The following is an 18,014-nucleotide window of genomic DNA, read 5'->3' as shown; positions in this document are numbered from 1 at the left end:
ATGTGTACCATGTCTAGAAGCCAAGCACCCCTCCACCCCAGTACCAAAGCAGGGATGCCTAGCATGGTATCAAGAGGCTGACCATACACCTGTGTATTGACAGGCAGTGTTGACTGGCATCAACAGCTTAATGTGATTCAAATTACAACACTGCAAATGATGCTCGGACAGTGGGCAGGACACATGATGGAAACTCCGGAGGCCGCGCACGTGTGAAGAAGACACAAGAGTTGGACAGAGTCATTGGCCATTGAACAGGCTGAGGCCTGTGAGCCACACAAATTGTCAGGGCCTAAACATGTGTGCAACGCAGGACTGAGCCACAGTTGACATGGGGAGGCCGATGAGATGGCAGGCAATGTATGTAAACAAGGACTCATATTACAGTGATCATCCAGTCAAGGCCACATAGGGGCATGCGTGCAATGCACATGGAGCATGAATGGGCACTCATGTCCCTGCGGGACATCTGACCCATGCACAGTACAAGTGAGATACCCTGCATCGAGTACTAAGGCTGTACCACACGGCATATGTCTGGCAGTTTCTACGCTGGAAGTTAGCATCTACACAGGACACATGAAAAAGAAACTACACATTGGCAAGATTGGAGCAGACCAGTGCAAAGGTGGAACTGGAGTGCAGAGTGGCGGAGGAGGGGCAAGGGAGCATGCCCACATGGAGTCCCGCATGCAGGCAGAGGAGACATGCATGACGGTAGCATTGCATTACTTACACATCAGAACCATGTACACGTCACATGTAGCAGCAATCATGCACAACACACCCCACAAGTGAAACACACACGTCCTCAACAAACACGCATCAACACTCACTGGACTGGGCATCAAAGTCCAGCATCTCTCCCACTCCTTCGACCAATTCAGGTTGTATGAACTCCGCAACGAGAGCCTCATGCGGAGTGAGTTCTTCCTCCTCTGGTGCAGGCTCACCGCCAGTCACCAGAGTCAAGTTGTAATTTGAGGCACGCTTGGCCTTAGTGCTGCGCTTGATGTCAACGCTTTTTGCACTCCTGCGCCGTGCGCACCTCATGGCCGAATGAACTGACATGTTCCGCAACATGCTTCCAGTGGGTGTCACGTTGGGCAGCCGTAGTCTGACTATTGGCACCCACTAGCATGTCACGGCTGTGGCCCCGCACGTAGTCCACGAGGAAGTCCAGTTCCTGCTTACAGAAAGGCTTCTTCCTTGACGTGCAGGAGGTTGTGGCTGTGTGTGGGATCCCAGTCTGTGCTGCAGGTGCAACCTTCCTCCTCTTGGACTGTGGCGCAGACCCTGGCTGGCTAATGCTGCCCTGACCAGTATGGCCAGTGAGTTCGGTGGATTGAGCCAAGGGAGTGGCAGGTGGAGGGATGACCAAAGGCCTGACTTGTGTCAGTGGCAGCTGGGTGCCCACTAATGGACCCTGCGCAGCAACATCAGCATGTGCTGTTGGGTGCATCTGCCCCTGCACTTGCCAACACCCGGCTGTTCGGGGCAGCAGATGACATGACTGCCCCAGGGACACGTGTCTTGGTCTGAGCAGCCTGGCCTGCCCCTATGGTTTCCCCCCTGGCCTGTTGGAGATCTACCAAGGGCTCTTCAAGTGCCAACGCAGCCTGCGCTGGCAGACTCTGAGCCTGGGTGGCGGTGTCCACAGCTGCACCTGCAGCTACCATTACCCTTGGGCCCGTGGCAGTCGATGGAACGGACTGCCGGGTCATATGGGTGCCAGTGCCAGATGCAGGAGCTGCATCCCCCGGAACCACAGGGGGTGGTGGCATGACTGCACCGACACATGGCACAACATTGTGCTTAAGTGGCACACCCCTGCCTCTTCCCCCTCTGTGGCTGCCCTGGTCACCCTGGAGTCCCCCTACTCCCTGGTCACCACGGCCACGTCCCCGACCACGCCCGCCACGAGGAGTACGCCCAGCTGAGGCGCCCCGCACCTTTGGTGGCCTCCCAACCATGGCACAGATGTAGTAGTGCTGGCACAGATGGAGTGGTGCCAATGGGAGGTGTACGCCACAATTGACCTGGGCAATTGGGGTAAGGGGGTGAGAAGCAAGATGTTAACAGCCCCCCTGCACCTCCAAGGCTGTATGTGACCCCGGTGATGTGGTGACGGGTCACGCAACGCTCAGGCACCCCAAAACTGCAGTAAAACTGTGCACGCAACCCTGCAGCCTACGTGCGTGGATTCAACCTCCCGCAGTACGCGGTGGCACCCCGTAACACGAATAACGCGTACGCGTGGGACACGCGGGCTACTATGACATCGAAAATGGGTGCGATACACAGGGGCACCCGCAGTGGGAAAAAGAGCGTGTGCGACTCACCGTCTGACTAGCGCGATGCAGAAAAACACGCGTAGCCAATACCCCCGCCAAAAGAAGAGATACGTCCTTGATAGCTATGAAGTTGTGATGGCGCGCGAAACAACAGGAAGCAGCAACACACGTCGGTCTCCACGAAAGGCACGTACAGCGAACTGCTGGGCCCGCTCACCTTTAACCCGTGCTGAGGGAAACGCACGCGCGCGTCACGTCACTTATGCACATGGGCCCTTTCCTCGTATTACATGCGGACGTGCAGTTTTTCACGCGCGCTTACGCGCATGGGCCCTTTCCTTGTATTACACGAGGACGTGCAGTTTTCCATGCGCGCTTACGCGCATGGGCCCTTTCCTCGTATTACACGCGGACGTGCAGTTTTCCACGCGCGCTTACGCGCATGGGCCCTTTCCTCGTATTACACGCGGACGTGCAGTTTTCCACGTGCGCTTACGCGCATGGGCCCTTTCCTCGTATTACACGCGGACGTGCAGTTTTTCACGTGCGCTGAAATGCCCATGCACGTCTGTACGCGTCACGTCACAGGGGCGCTTGCGCTTGAGGGGCCTTCTGTCCAATGAAAATGCGTATGCGTGCAGACGCGCTTACGCGCTAAGGGCCTTTCCTCGAATTACACGCTGACATGCAGATTTTTCACGTGCCAAATCACTCCGTATCAAGCTGGCCACGCGTAAGCACACGGAAGACCACGCTCCTGCCCAGAAGGCCGAACTACTGCCCCCCAGAACCCCGAGCACGCTCCCACCTGCCATCTGCTGCTGCCTGACTGCCTGCTGCCCACGTGCCCTGCAATTTGCTGCCTGCACATCAGCCAGGGGTGCTGTTGCTGTGACCACCCCTGCTGGAACCGAAGACTCCCGACTGGGATTCCATCGCTCCACAGCCCAGCCCCAGGACCCAGTTGCCCACCCACTCCTGCCTCTGGAGTTGTCATGTCGCGGCAAACACCATCTGGGACCACTGACAACCCCCGGCCAGAGAGGCAGAGGGGCACCAGCTTCAGTGCCACCGAAGTTGGTGTCCTGGTGGAGCAAGTCCTGGGGCAGTATGATGCCCTCTTCGGAAGTTCCCGCGCCGACAAGGAAGGACGGACTCGGATCTGGACTGACATCGTGACTGCCATCAATGCAGAGGGGGTGGCAGTCCGCGACTTACAACATGTCAAGAAGCGCTGGGAGGACTTCAGGTCCAGGACCCTGAACAAGGCCCGGCGCCTCTTGAAGGCAGCGGATGCCAAGGGGTGCCGGGGCCACTTGTCGGAAGAACAGATGAGGGTCCTGGAACACATATCCCCAGCGCTCCACGTCCAGGTCCTTGAGAAGCAGACCCGTCTGGAGTCGAGCGGTGAGTGTACATGCATCCTGATTGTGAGCAGTGCGTGTGGTGATTATTCAGTAGTGTGCAGGTTGCACATCTGTTTGTATGGGGTCGAGTATGGGTGGGGGTGTACAGGGCCGTGGGGCTGACACATGCGAGGGCTGGAATGTGTGAGACATGGATGGTGCTTGTGTGTGTAGGCTTGCATGCCAAATGTGGGCACACATGTTTGGATGAATGTGTATGTAAGTAGACATGTCCGTGATGTCACGCATGTATGTTGTTTTTGGCTGCATGTATCAGCACTGTGTACATGTGCATGTGTGTGTATTTGACAAGGGTGCAACAGTGATGCAACATGGATGCATGTGACAGCGGTATGTGGAAGCCTGATTGGCAGATGTGAAATGGATGCCCGTCTGAACACTGCGACACTTGGCAGAGGTGTACACATGCATGCAAGTGTGGTGGTGTGTGTACATGTGTGGTGCACTTCCTGTGTTGCATGTGATGTCTGGCTCACCTTTGGCTGCTCATGCTGTTGTATGTGTATGGATGGTGGTGGCAGTTGCGATATGGCTGTGGTATGGCTCATGTGTGCGAGTTGTAATGACATGTGTGTTGGGGATTGTGATGACATGTCTGAGGTTTGCCAATGCCACTCATGTACAACTGTCATGTGTGTATGTGTCCATTGTACAGTGCGCTGATGCCTGTGTTTTGTTTCTCCCTGTCTGCAGCGTCAACTGATGAAGAGGGCGGAGAAGGTGCTGTGGAGCACAGCGGCGGGGATCCCACCGCCAGCCGGAGACGCAAGGCCCGGCTCCCCTCCCATGTTGTGATCTCGTTGGGGAGTGAGGAGTCCGGTGCCGCGTCCCAGGCCGCAGCTGCCGGGGGGAGGTCCAAGAGGCGGAGGTTGGAGTTGGACTCCTCGGCAGCAGAAGGGGCAGCTGGGACCCCACAGGGCCCAACAGGGGAAGATGGCACGGAGTCATCCAGGTTGGTGGGGGGTTTGGTGGAGGAGGAGGCCGTGCAAGCACCAGAGACGGGGTCTGGAGGTGGGAATCCCACTGGTGCTAGTGGTGCAGTGCAGGACCAGGGACAGGAGGCAGCACAGGCCGCCGCGGAGGTGCCTGTGTGCAATCCTGTCCCTGATCCTGTCCCTGCATCATCTTGCACCAGCAGGGATGCCTACGTCCAGACCCGTTTTCAGGCAGGGGATGAGCTCACGTCAACTGGCCTTCCTCTGCCTGCGGACGTGGCTATCCAGGTCCGGGTTGAGCCTGTCCTGGCTGGTGTGGCGTTGCGTCAACGGGCCATGCGAGGTGACCTGCAGTCTTTTCATGAAGAGACTGCACGTCATCTCAAATGGCTCGTTGACCACTTCAGCCTGCTGGGACAGGTCACCCAGGCCGGATTCCTCAGTCTGATGGGGCTTGCTACGACCCCCTCCTCAACTGGACCCCCTACGTGCCAGTCGTCCTCTGTGCCATCTTCCCACCCATCAGTCACCTGGGTGCCCTGTGGAGCTGCCTCTGACGGTGCGGCCAGGCTGGTGGAGGAGGCATCCCTGCCACAGTCGGGAGTCGGACGTCCAGCAGGGGTGGCCACATCTACGACTGCACCCCAGCCGGGGGAGGATGTGCAGGCAGCAGGAGGCAGTGCACGGGCAGAGGCACAGCAGCAGCAGCAACGTGGTGGGAGCCATGAAGGCTCGGGGCCTTCAACATCGGAGGGGCAGGCATCGGCCGGAGGGCAGGAGGACCCAGGACAGAGAGTGTCTTCTGTGTGGCAGTGGTTGGGCCACGCCATAGATGCGGAGCGGCAGCGGGCAGAAGAGGCACGGCTCACAATGGTCAGGGCAGAGAACTCCATGCGGAGGGCCCTGAGTCGGGTCGAGTGCCTCGAGGCAATCTGCAGGGGTTTGGAGGTGGAGACGTTGACGGCCCTGCGGACCCTCGGGGCCATGAAGGAGGACCGCCTCCGGGACATTGAGGAGGAGTTCGATGAAGCCCTGGCCCGGGACATCCACAAGTGAGCCGTGAAACTAGCCCGCTGCCCTTGTACATAGTTATGTAGGTAGTGTTAGGTTTCATTTTTGTTTTGATTTTATTTGGACCTTTGGGACATTGGCCACATTTTTGTATATATTTTATTTTATTAGTTAGTGTAGTTAGATAGGTTTCCTTTATTTTGTTGGGATAATGGACCTTGGCTTGTTCCCATGTACATAGTTCACAGTTGGATTGTATTTTTTTTTTACTTTTTAACCATGGAGCAATGGCTTTCTTTTTTATTTCCCATTGGATTTTGTTTTGTGGACATTGACTTTGGACAACATTACTTTGGAATTTTATTTTGGTTTTGCTTTTTTTCACGGACATGCTTCTTTTAATTTTTGTACATTCACATTTCTGTTTCTTCATTTTTTATTCTATTTATGTTTCCTTTAATACATATTTTTTTTGGTGAACTTCAATGTGTGGTATCTCATTGGTTTCATGCATTTCATGATATGTGTTTTGAGATTCACTGACACCCATTGGGTGTATGTGAGGGAAATGTGTTTGTTTCGGAACTTGCAATTGGTGTTCTGTGATGTAATTGCAAATTATGAGTGGGTGGATGCAATACTCGGGTGGGTGTTTTGCATTTGGAGGCTGACCATAGGGACCAGGGATCTAGATTGTGATGACATGTTGGCTGGGGAACATGAGTTGCACATGGGTGGGGCCTGCTGGCAGGTGCCCCACAGTGCTGGGGGGTGGGGGTGGTGGGGAACATGAGTTGGACATGGGTGGGGGCCTGCTGGCAGGTGCCCCACAGTGCTGGGGGGTGGTGGGGAACATGAGTTGGACATGGGTGGGGGCCTGCTGGCAGGTGCCCCACAGTGCTGGGGGGTGGGGGTGGTGGGAGACATGGTTGGACATGGGTGGGGGCCTGCTGGCAGGTGCCCCACAGTGCTGGGGGTGGGGGTGGTGGGGAACATGAGTTGGACATGGGTGGGGGCCTGCTGGCAGGTGCCCCACAGTGCTGGGGGGTTGGGGTGCTGGGACACATGGGTGGGGGACTGGTGGTGGGTGCCCCACAGTGCTGGGGGGGTGTGGGTGCTGGGAGACATGGCTGGGGACCTGGTGGAGGCTTCCCCTGGTGGCTGGGGGGTGGGGGTGCTGGGAGACATGGGTGGGGGCCTGGTGGAGGCTGCCCCTGGTGACTGGGGGGGTGGGGGTAGTGGGAGACATGGGTGGGGGCCTGGTGGTGGGTGCCCCTGCACTGCTGGGGGGTGGGGTGCTGGGAGACATGGGTGGGGGCCTGGTGGTGGGTACCCCTGCACTGCTGGGGGGTGGGGGTGGTGGGGAACATGAGTTGGACATGGGGGGGGCCTGCTGGCAGGTGCCCCACAGTGCTGGGGGGGGTGGGGTGGTGGGGAACATGAGATGGACATGGGTAGGGGCCTGTTGGCCGGTGCCCCACAGTGCTGGGGGGTGGGGGTGGTGGGGAACATGAGTTGGACATGGGTGGGAGCCTGCTGGCAGGTGCCCCACAGTGCTGGGGGGTGAGGGTGCTAGGAGACATGGGTGGAGGCTGCCCCTGCACTGCTGGGAGGTGGGGGTGCTGGGAGACAAAGGGTGGGGGCCTGGTGGTGGGTGCCCCACGGTGCTGGGGGGGTGGGGGTGGTGGGAGACATGGGTGGGGGCCTGGTGGAGGCTGCCCCTGGTGGCCGGGGGGTGGGGGTGCTGGGAGACATGGGTGGGGGCCTGGTGGAGGCTGCCCCTGGTGACTGGGGGGGGTGGGGGTGGTGGGAGACATGGGTGGGGGCCTGGTGGAGGCTGCCCCTGGTGGCTGGGGGGTGGGGGTGTGTGAGACATGGGTGGGGGCCTGGTGGAGGCTGCCCCTGCACTGCTGGGGGGTGGGGGTGGTGGGAGACATGGGTGGGGACCTGGTGGTGGGTGCCCCTGCACTGCTGGGGGGTGGGGGTGGTGGGAGACATTGGTGGGGGCCTGGTGGAGGGTGCCCCACAGTGCTGGGGGGTGGGGGTGCTGGGAGACATGGGTGGGGGCCTGGTGGAGGCTTCCCCTGGTGACTGGGGGGGTGGGGGTGGTGGGAGACATGGGTGGGGGGCTGGTGGAGGCTGCCCCTGGTGGCTGGGGGGTGGGGGTGCTGGGAGACATGGGTGGGGGCCTGGTGGAGGCTGCCCCTGGTGACTGGGGTGGTGGGGGTGGTGGAAGACATGGGTGGGGGCCTGGTGGAGGCTGCCCCTGGTGGCTGGGGGGTGGGGGTGCTGGGAGACATGGGTGGGGGCCTGGTGGAGGCTGCACCTGCACTGCTGGGGGCTGGGGGTGGTGGGAGACATGGGTGGGGGCCTGGTGGAGGCTGCCCCTGGTGGCTGGGGGGTGGGGGTGCTGGGAGACATGGGTGGGGGCCTGGTGGAGGCTGCCCCTGCACTGCTGGGGGGTGGGGGTGGTGGGAGACATGGGTGGGGGCCTGGTGGTGGGTGCCCCTGGTGGCTGGGGGTGCAAGGGGACATGCGTAGGTAGGCAGTAGTGCAAGTTGACATGTGGGTTGGCTGGTGGGCATGGCCATGGTGGATGGGGTGCCTGCAGGACATGTGCTGGGTAGGCCCCTGTGGTGTGAGCCACCTGCAGGGGCCGTGGAGGGTGTAGAGGGAACACCTGGGAGGACCCACACGTGCAATTCACGTGTGCTGCTCCCGGCGCACCCCTGTAATACACGTAACCTGATGAGATCGCGTGTGGAACTTCCCGCGCACCCCTGGAATACACGTACCCTGCTGATGTTGTATGGGATACTTCCCCCGCACCCTGAAATACATGTACCCTGATGAGATTGCGTGTGTGACTTCCCGCAAACCCCCGAAATACACGTACCCCGCTCAATCACCTGTGTAACTTCCCCCGCACCCCGAAATACACGTACCCTGATGAGATTGCGTGTGTGACTTCCCGCAAACCCCCGAAATACACGTACCCCGCTCAATCGCGTGTGTAACTTCCCGCGCACCCCCGAAATACACGTACCCCGCTCAATCGCGTGTGTAACTTCCCGCGCGCCCCCGAAATACACGTATGTCATGATCTCTGCTTCCAAAAGATCAGGACTTGCCCGACTCCCTTGGAAGCAGACCCATAACCCCAGTTCCGAGTGCCAGCCAGTCCCAATTGGGACCTTTTGGACCCTGTCCTGGCGCCAGTGGCACCAGGCTCATAAAAATGCCCAGTCCCAGCGCTGGAAGCGCCGGGCTCATAATGCTTGGGTGGACTTACCTGCAGCAGACCATGCTGCTTACTTACCTGCCAGTTGAACCCCTGATCCTCTTCTGTTTGGGACTACTTTTCCTGTTGGGTGGGGCAGGAGCCACTCCCTAGGTTCAGAACACTGGAACTCTTCTGGTAAGCAGGAACTCTTTTCTTACCTAGGCGTGGCTGTGGAAGGAGACACCTAAGCACTACAGGAGGCTATTTAAACCACACCCGATGGATGAATCTTGCTTTGCGTTATTCTGCATTCTCTGCAGCAGAATGCTCATCGTGTCTTCTGCTTCTGATCCTGGGCCTAAGGGAACAAAGGCTTACCATCCTGGAATCCAGTCTTCAGCAGCACCTGTAAAGACAAAGAAAGAACAGGTTAGCACTACGGTCTTCAGTGGCAGCGCATCTCTTACCTGGTCCATCGGCTGTCACCAACGCCTCGCGCTGCATTCCGGCATCTGAAAGACAAAGGCTTACCTACTCTTCGCATGCTCCGGAGGCCTTCGGCGCTGCATCCCGCATCTGAAAGACAAAAGAAGGTGTGTTTAAAGACATTGGGCAACTTTATTACTCACGTGCCATTACTCCTTCCCACGCCGAATCCAGTGGGTATTCCAGCACCCTTCAGCTTCTCTAAAGCTCCGAACTTGTACCTGCAAGATAAAAGGGACAGTTAGTGCGCATCGTGAAGCAGGCTACAAGCGCTTACTTACGTGCTTCCAGGCGCTTCTATTCCTCACGCGGGTTCGATCCTCAACTCTCATCAGCCCGCCATCTGCCATCGCCGGAACCCTGCAAAACAAGATATATCATTACAAAAGACTTTTAAGACATTTGAAGTGCCCAGAACATACCGTTCGTGCAGTTAACAACGGACAGCAGTCCTCTGAGGTCAAGAGGCCTGCACCCTTATCCAGTGAAGAAACTGGTTACGGCACCCTGCCCCGAGGCAGATGGAGAGCTCGGCATTTATTTAGCTAAGGTGAGGGTGTTAACCTTTGGGGTTCTACAGGAGAAGAGAAAGGGAAGAGGAGAGAGGCACCCAATAACCCCAGTTCATTAATCCCATATTTTCTATCTGCAGACATCTTACTCTTCGAGTCAGACATACAGTGCACAGAGGTCCAGCCCAAAGAGCCAACCGTGTGTTACACATCACCTTTGAAGATACGGCATTCACCCAGTCAAGACCGGCGCCTCTGCGGGAATCAGGTGAGCGTTACAACGTACCCCGCACAATCGCGTGTGTAACTTCCCGCGCGCCCCCGAAATACACGTACCCCGCTCAATCGCATGTGTAACTTCCCGCGCACCCCCGAAATACACGTACCCCGCTCAATCGCATGTGTAACTTCCCGCGCGCCCCCGAAATACACGTACCCCGCTCGCACAGGCCCGATTGCTGTATGTTACCACTTTTGTGATGCGCTGGGACTCTACCGCCTGCCTTCGTGTGGCGGACGTTTTTCAGCTTGTGCGTGTCTTTGGCTGTGCGTGGCTTTGCCCTATTCGATTCCATGAATACGTGTGGTTCGAGTGCGTGTGGGCATTCCGTCTGCTTCCCTGCAGTACATCCCCACTTACGCCCTTATTTTCGCACGTTGTTCCCCATTCCGCGCGTTACGCCCCGTGTCCCGCCCACTTTCTGGTGTATGCGCCGAGGTTGTGCGCTTTCACTGTGCGCGTCGCGCACGCCTTTCGGGATGTTGCAGTGACTTGTGCGCCATGCACGGGTTTGGCGCACATCCCGAGGTGTACACGCGCAGGGACTTCCATCACACTGTTTTTTTCCGCTTGCGCCTGCTTGCGCCTGCTTGCGCGAATATTTTCGGCGCACGTTTGTTCCATGAATCGGCCCCTTTAAATGTGCAGCTTTCACTGCAGTCACTTTTCTTTTTTCCTTTTGTATAGGGTGGTTGCCCCCACAGAAGCGAAAACATGCCATACGAGTTGAAGACCTCCGACCTGCTCTACAATATATCCAATGCAACAGGATAAGGACTGGGAATGTTCCTAATTCAAACATTACTTGCTGGATTCTTTCTATTCATGCACAAATCTGATATGGCCAAAGTAAAAATAGTGTGATGGACTGGCAGACCTGCCGGACTGTTGAAGATATCTGTGTAGAAGATGAAAAGTTGAAACCAATTAACTATATGGAGATATATCTAGCTTCTCCTCACATGTTGTATGATGAATGCACCTGTCAAGGAATGACTACAGTTTTTGTGGATGGATGGTTTTACTACGTTACTAAAAATGATGCAAAGGAATTAGTAGCTGCTGTGTGAAATGCTTGGGTGAAGGACCCCCCTGAACCATCAGCTAGTTACTGTGAGGAATTCAACCATCCGCATGGAATGTGCACTCGCCTGGGCTGTTTTGATAATTATTTTAAATTAATGGAATGTTGGTACATAAACCTCCGGGAAATGTGTGGGGTTAATTCCCATTTCCCAATGCTCACCGCACAACAAACACATATTCAAGTGTACTCTGGGGGACACAGCCTACCAGCGCAGTCCTCATGTCATGTTCAGCTGGAATGTGAGAGCCACGGGTACATCAAAGCATCTCAAGAAGGGGGAAGGTAACACCTTCCTCCGGCCATGGCCAGCCCATTTAAAATATTAAAGGCTCGATGGATCCACCCTACCTATTGTTAAGTTCTATGTGGTGATAGTGCATACTGATGAGAGATGATTGAAGCAGGCCTGCGAAGAGGACTGTTCACAGAACTAACAAAGGGCTGGAATCCCCAACACCTTTTTTAAATGCAGTGTGTCAGCTTGGAACTAGTTCCCAACCATCTGTATGAAGGGCAGTGAATGTCATGTCTGGGACAACTGTTTACAGTAGGCAACCCCTGCAGGGAACCCTCTTTCAGAGGGAAGAGGTATGTGATTTGATGGAGAAAGAAAGTCTGTTCTTACCACAAACTTCAAGGGAGAACTGTGCTTTGATCAGGAGTCACAGAGAGCTCAATTAACCAGAGAGACACGTTGATCCACAACAGGCAGGAAGATGGGTGGGACATACTAGTACATGTTGTCACCCCTTACATTTCCTGTTGCAAAGCACTCTGGTTATGACCTCACGCATAAGAGAAGATTGTTGGTGGGTACCAGGATTGGTTCATTAAGTTAGACTTAGCCTGCACCAATCAATGGGGCCCATTTGGCTTTAAAAGAGGGATGAGGCCCTCTGTTAGCAGATCAAATGACTGCAAAAGGAGTAAGAAGAAGGACTCATTTGGACCCTGGCTGAAGGTAGTACCTTCCAGCTTCCACCTGTGAAGGAAGGCCAGGCTTTCCAAGAGGGAAGCAGGATCCCTCCCCTAAACTTATCCCAGGGAACAGAGGGAGATACTGGGCACAGAGGACACATCCAGCAGCTCCAGAACAGGTACCCAGCCGGAACACAGCATGCCCCGCTAGGTTCTGCCAGCAAGCTTCCTAGGCGGGAGTGCCATAGAGTCTCTGAACAAAACACAAGTCTGTTGCCTGCAAACACTCTCCACAGCTATGGACAGTCCGCCTTAAAGGATGACACAATCCCTGCGAACAAGCTAGGAGGAGTACCACAACATGCATCAACCAGGGTCCATCTTTTTAAGGACATTTTCGAGGCAGTCAAGCCCTCGAACTGCGACTGGCTGCACCACTGACTGTTGTCATGCTGCAGTCACTAAAGCTGTCTGAGACACCTCGACCAGCGTTCCATATCCGCCAACCAGCACAGAGACAAGGATTCTTGACTCTGAGCCACAGTGTAGGTCAGCCTGTTACAATTTGTCAATAAATGTCTAGATGTCTCAGTAGTTAGGACGCATAACCTGCATAATCGTTCCTCTGCAGGTATGTTAAACCAAGAACTAGTGTTGGTAGTAGGTTAAATCTAAGCTGCATGATAAACCATCTGACCCTTGAGTTTTGGGTATTTTTAATATAAGTGCAAGGAAAACCTATCGGAAAAGATTGCATTGAGTATTCAGTACAAGTAATTAAGCTAGACAGCTTGGAAGAGCTCATATTTCTGTCCCATATTGCTGCTTTTTTCTTAATTTCCCTTTCTACTAGGCAGAAGTTTTCAAATTCAAAATTGTCACAACCATTGTTAGTTAAAAAGTCTAAAATCTCCACCGTCCATGGTCTTAATGCCAAGGATGGTGTGTACATGTCCATTTGCCTATACAAATAGTAATAAATAGAGTTATGGTTGTCACAATCTCCACAAATCTTGAAGAAAAGGTAGCAATTTGAGATCATTTTACGGGTTTGAAAAGATATTAAACCTATTTTACTACAAATCGTCTCTAACGCCGCCCCATTAGGGAGGCCAAGCACACTTCTCCATAGTTTCCCTTCCAGGGTTTTTAGCCACTTGGTCTCTCCTGCAGAGAAGATCTCCAGTCCATACAAAATGCTAGGAACAATACAAGAACAATAGATACGTGTTAAGCCCTCAATGGACAAACCCCCACTTTTGTTATTAAATGACCGAACAGCTTTGAATTTTGTCATAGTCCTGGTGACAATTGAATCAGCAATTAAATCCATGTTTAGGGTATTGTTAATCAATATGCCAAGATACCAGTAACTGGTAACCTCCTCAATAGGAATCTTTTGGATGGTCCAATTTTATCTTTTTTATGTTTTCCTACATTTCTTAAAGGTCAAATCCTGGTCTTGTCCAAATTAATAGTTAAACCATTAAGAATTCAGAACTGATTCAAAGCTCCAAGGCTATGCTGCAGTCCAAGAGCAGTTTGGTCCAATACCACAACATCATCCGCGTAAAACAGCCAAGATATATGATGTTAGCCAATGAGGGGCAGATTATTCCTGAAACTTTCCATAGCGGAGGACATATCAGCCATGTATATATTATACCATACAGGCGCCAAAGTGCATCCTTGTTTAAGGCTGTGATTTACTTTAATCAATTAATTTTTACTTATGTCCTGGTTGATTCTGATCGGAACCTCTGTGTTACTATATAATGCTTTTAAAAAATACAGGATTTGAGTATGTAGATCCCATTTTTCAATTTCTTCCCACAGGATGGGATGGTTCACAGTGTCAAAGACTTTCGTATAGTCAATAAAATATACAAAAATGGTATTAGAGTTGTCAATTAAAGTTTTCCGAATCAAGTCACTTAATGACCACAGACTTATGATGGTGCCACAAGCCTTTCTAAAGCCTAACTGTTGGCTCTTAAAGATATTTTTCTCTCGAGTCCATTGATTGATATATTGAAAAAGCAATTGAGAAAAGATCTTTGCACTAGCATCAATAATAGCAAGCAGTCGGTAGTTTGCTGGATCCTTACGTGATCCTTTTTTTATAAACAGGTATCAATATCGAAAGGTTAGAACTTGTCGGTAATATACCAGATTTTACTAATTCAGGGAATATAACCATGAGGAGCACTGCCCAAATCTGGGGTCTTTTTTAAGTATTACATTAGGCAATCTATCCGGGCCAGGCGCTCTGGGTGGTTTTACTCTATTTATGATCAATTGAATATCCAGATCTTTAAATGTAAAAAAACAATTTATCTTGAACATCCACATAATTGTTACTAGGAGCTGAAATATGCCCCTGGTAATATACCTTTAAAATATATTCTTCCCATTTACCATGTTGAATGGGGTTTATTTTGCGTTTCACCAGCTGGGTATTATTATGTTTATGAAAAATATGCTAGAATTTCCTCTAGTCATTTCCCCTCAAGGCACTATACATTGTCTGCCAATGTGCCACAGCTATTGAACCTTTTCGCTGCCTAATCCAATTTTTATATTTCATGTTTACTTCTTAATTAGGATTTGCTTTTCCAAACAATTGCTAGTATAGTTCCATTTGTCTAATATTTAGCCATTGTTCTCTCCTTTTCAAGACCACAGCTGGGTCATACAATTTGTTCTGGGGATGGTGTGATATTCTAGGACCTCGTTTGTTTTGCAGCGCAAACAAATGGTCAAATTCAGCATTAGCAATCACATTAAATTGATTTCATTCCTTAAAGTTTGGAAGGTCATTGTTGGCCAGTAATCCCAAAGTTGAATTATTACATTTTGTAATGTTTGTTTCAGACCATGTTAATCTATCCATTTAGAAGAATAGGAGAGGGAGATGGTTCACTGTGAAGAAGAAATTCCACCATTACATGGTCATTTACAGGGTATTTGGGATCAAGCTAAATGCTTTAATATAAGAAAAGCCTGCTACATTTGTCAGTACAAAATCGATCCAAGAAGACAAGTTCCCCTTACAACAGGTATAGTTACAAACATCACCCTCAATCACCACCAGTTGTTACAGCTGCTGAAGGTGGATACATCTTAGTCAACCCCCACAGTTACTTTTAAATTCACTCTCATCATAAAATATGGACTATATATCATGGTCATTTTGACCAGATGGTAGTCCTTTAGCATTTCGCTATTAGACAGCCCTTGTTTACGTCTGTGATAATTCAAATCTCTTATAACGTAAAAAGGATAATTATCAGGCTCTTGTAACCATTTTTCAATCAAATGGTTCATATGCTCAATTATCGCTTCACAGTGAATGTTACCAGGAGGATTATATACATTTATAACTAAGAAAAAACTAAATACCTTGTTTAAAGCCTGTTGCACACAAACCGTTAACACATGTTTACATGTAAGATGATTTAAGTACACAGTGGCTCTAAGATGATATGCTACACCAAATAAATGTCCCCCATAAGAGCATCAAGTAATAATTTTTTGCACAAGAACCTTAAAGCAAATAAGTCCATCAATATAAAAGACACTTGTCATCAAGGTTTCCTGTAAAAGAAAAATATCAGCAGCTATTTGATAATCTGCACCCTGTGTATTTTCCGTAAAGGAACCAAATCCTTGTGTATTCCATGTACGAAGTGTTAGTTGAGGTTTTACGTCCTCCAGTCACTGAGCCTCTTCCATAACAGAATGAGGTTGGGGATGGGTCATGTGACAAACCTCGGTTAAAGATTTTAATCGCAATTATTCACATATCTTGGAGACAATAGCATTGACTGTATCTTCAGTCAAATGTTCCCTAGCAGTATTATCCACAATGTTATTCAATTGGCAACTTTGGTTTGTCAACTTATTCTGTGCATTTAGTGAACTCATAACCCATCTGTGGAAATTTGGGTGCTTGGGACATGATTAACTCAGTTAAAATTGGACATATTAAACGAATCATGGCCCAGTTTGTGCCAGAAGGCTCACTCGGTAATTCTACCAATGCCAGGTCCTTTGTAGGAAATAAAAGCTAAAGCGTTAACTTGATGAAGCAGTTCAACCACATTAGCACAGTTTAAATACAGGCTATGCGATGTGGCGTATAAATCCAAGATTTGTATCCTTTTGGATTTAACATTTACCCAATCCACTCATGAGATAATGGAGAAGAAATTATTTCCATGTTTAATGAGGTCTGATTTTGTGCTATTTGACAATGTGGGGCAGGCTTGCTGTGTTGTCATATGATTAACGTCATCATGTTCGTTGTTACAAGTCAAAATAGCCTTTGCTATTGGGATACGGCCCTCATCAGGTGTCAAACCTGAATCACTTTCAGAAATGTGCAAATCTTCAATGCTCTATTTGCTTTCTATTCTTGTTTTTATTAATGCTCTTCTTCCATTGTAATACTGGCAATCTTTTCTGTCTTTTCCAGCTGATAATTAAGTTGCCACAATATCGAAAGCTTTATCTGTTTCCAAACATTGTGAGTGTTTTGGAAGGGACAAACCCAATGCTCGAGTTACCAATGGGTTTTTGATTGACTTATTTTTACATTAGAAGAGGGACTGGCTTTTTGTATAGGTCCCTTATTCTTTTTTCCGTGTTCGTGATTTATGTGGATCACTACTTAGTCTCCCAACATTAATCTGGTTCTCTTCATTAGGATTGGTATCAGGTATGACAACTATTGAAGTAACAGTTGTTTCAATCAAATCAGATGTAATTGGTTCCTTTTCTAACAACGAATGATCGCAGGGAGATAATACGACGTCTATTAATTTATTGAGGCCATGTGAAATGATTTGTTGGTCCTTATAGAGTGTATTGCACAACGAAAATAATGCCTTAAGTATGGTTAGTGATTCAGAATCTGCATTAGTGTCACTAAAGGAGACTTCTGGGGAAAAAGAGACAGCGTTGTGCCTTGATGAACTATTTTGAGCATTAGCGCGATCTGTGTCAAGTCAGGCGTATTAGAGAGTCTCAAAGATGGTAAATTCATAGCTTCAATGAAATGAGAGGGCGCACCATGATCCACAATTGCTGCACTCTGCAAACTAAGTACCAAATTCAATAAGGAATTATTATCGATTTGGTTCTCACATGATGCATCCAGTGAAATGTTAGCAACGGTCGTAGGATAGGCAAGGTAGTAGAAGTAGAGGGGTCAGCAGACGGTAATGTTCTGATAGATTTTTTCGATGTAGCTTTAAGGAAAGCAGTAATCTTTCCTCTACCAGATCAATCAGTATTGATTCCACTTTGCAATGACTCTGCAGCTCCAAAAATGATGATAATAGGAGTGCTAGATATTTTCATACAATTTTTCCTCTTCAGATTATGAGAGACCGCACTGGAGCGTGTGTGAACTAGGTGGTCCTTACTTCTGAGGGGATACTTTCGGGTTACAGCAGGTATTTTTTGGTTTCGGATAAAATGACCGCACCGAAAGTTCCGACCTATACAAAAAGTCTGAAAATGCATATACAGTATAGTGAGCAGGGGTTAGGGGGACACCCCCGTAGCTGCCCGACAACAAAAAAAAAGTTAAAGGGCTGTGAGTGTGTCCCCCGCAACCCCCCGCTCACCATACTATGTAGTATGGTGAGAGGAGGGTTGCGGGGGACTCCCCTGCAGCTCACTGACAAAAGGTTCAGAAAAAGAAAAGAAAAGGACTCTGCGTTGCCGGCTCCCAATCACGGAAGTGAAAGGAAACCAGCGTTGCAAGGACACAGCGCATCGGTAAGAAAGGAAAGTAGGGGGGTGGGGGTGTTTTGGGTGTTTGAGTGAGGGTGT

This window comes from Ambystoma mexicanum, chromosome 1p (assembly GCF_040938575.1).
Source record: "Ambystoma mexicanum isolate Mex_15411 chromosome 1p, UKY_AmexF1_1, whole genome shotgun sequence".
In the NCBI taxonomy this organism is placed as follows: Eukaryota; Metazoa; Chordata; class Amphibia; order Caudata; family Ambystomatidae; genus Ambystoma; species Ambystoma mexicanum.
The sequence above is the reverse complement of the archived record's forward strand: the minus strand, read 5'-3'. Positions refer to the sequence as shown.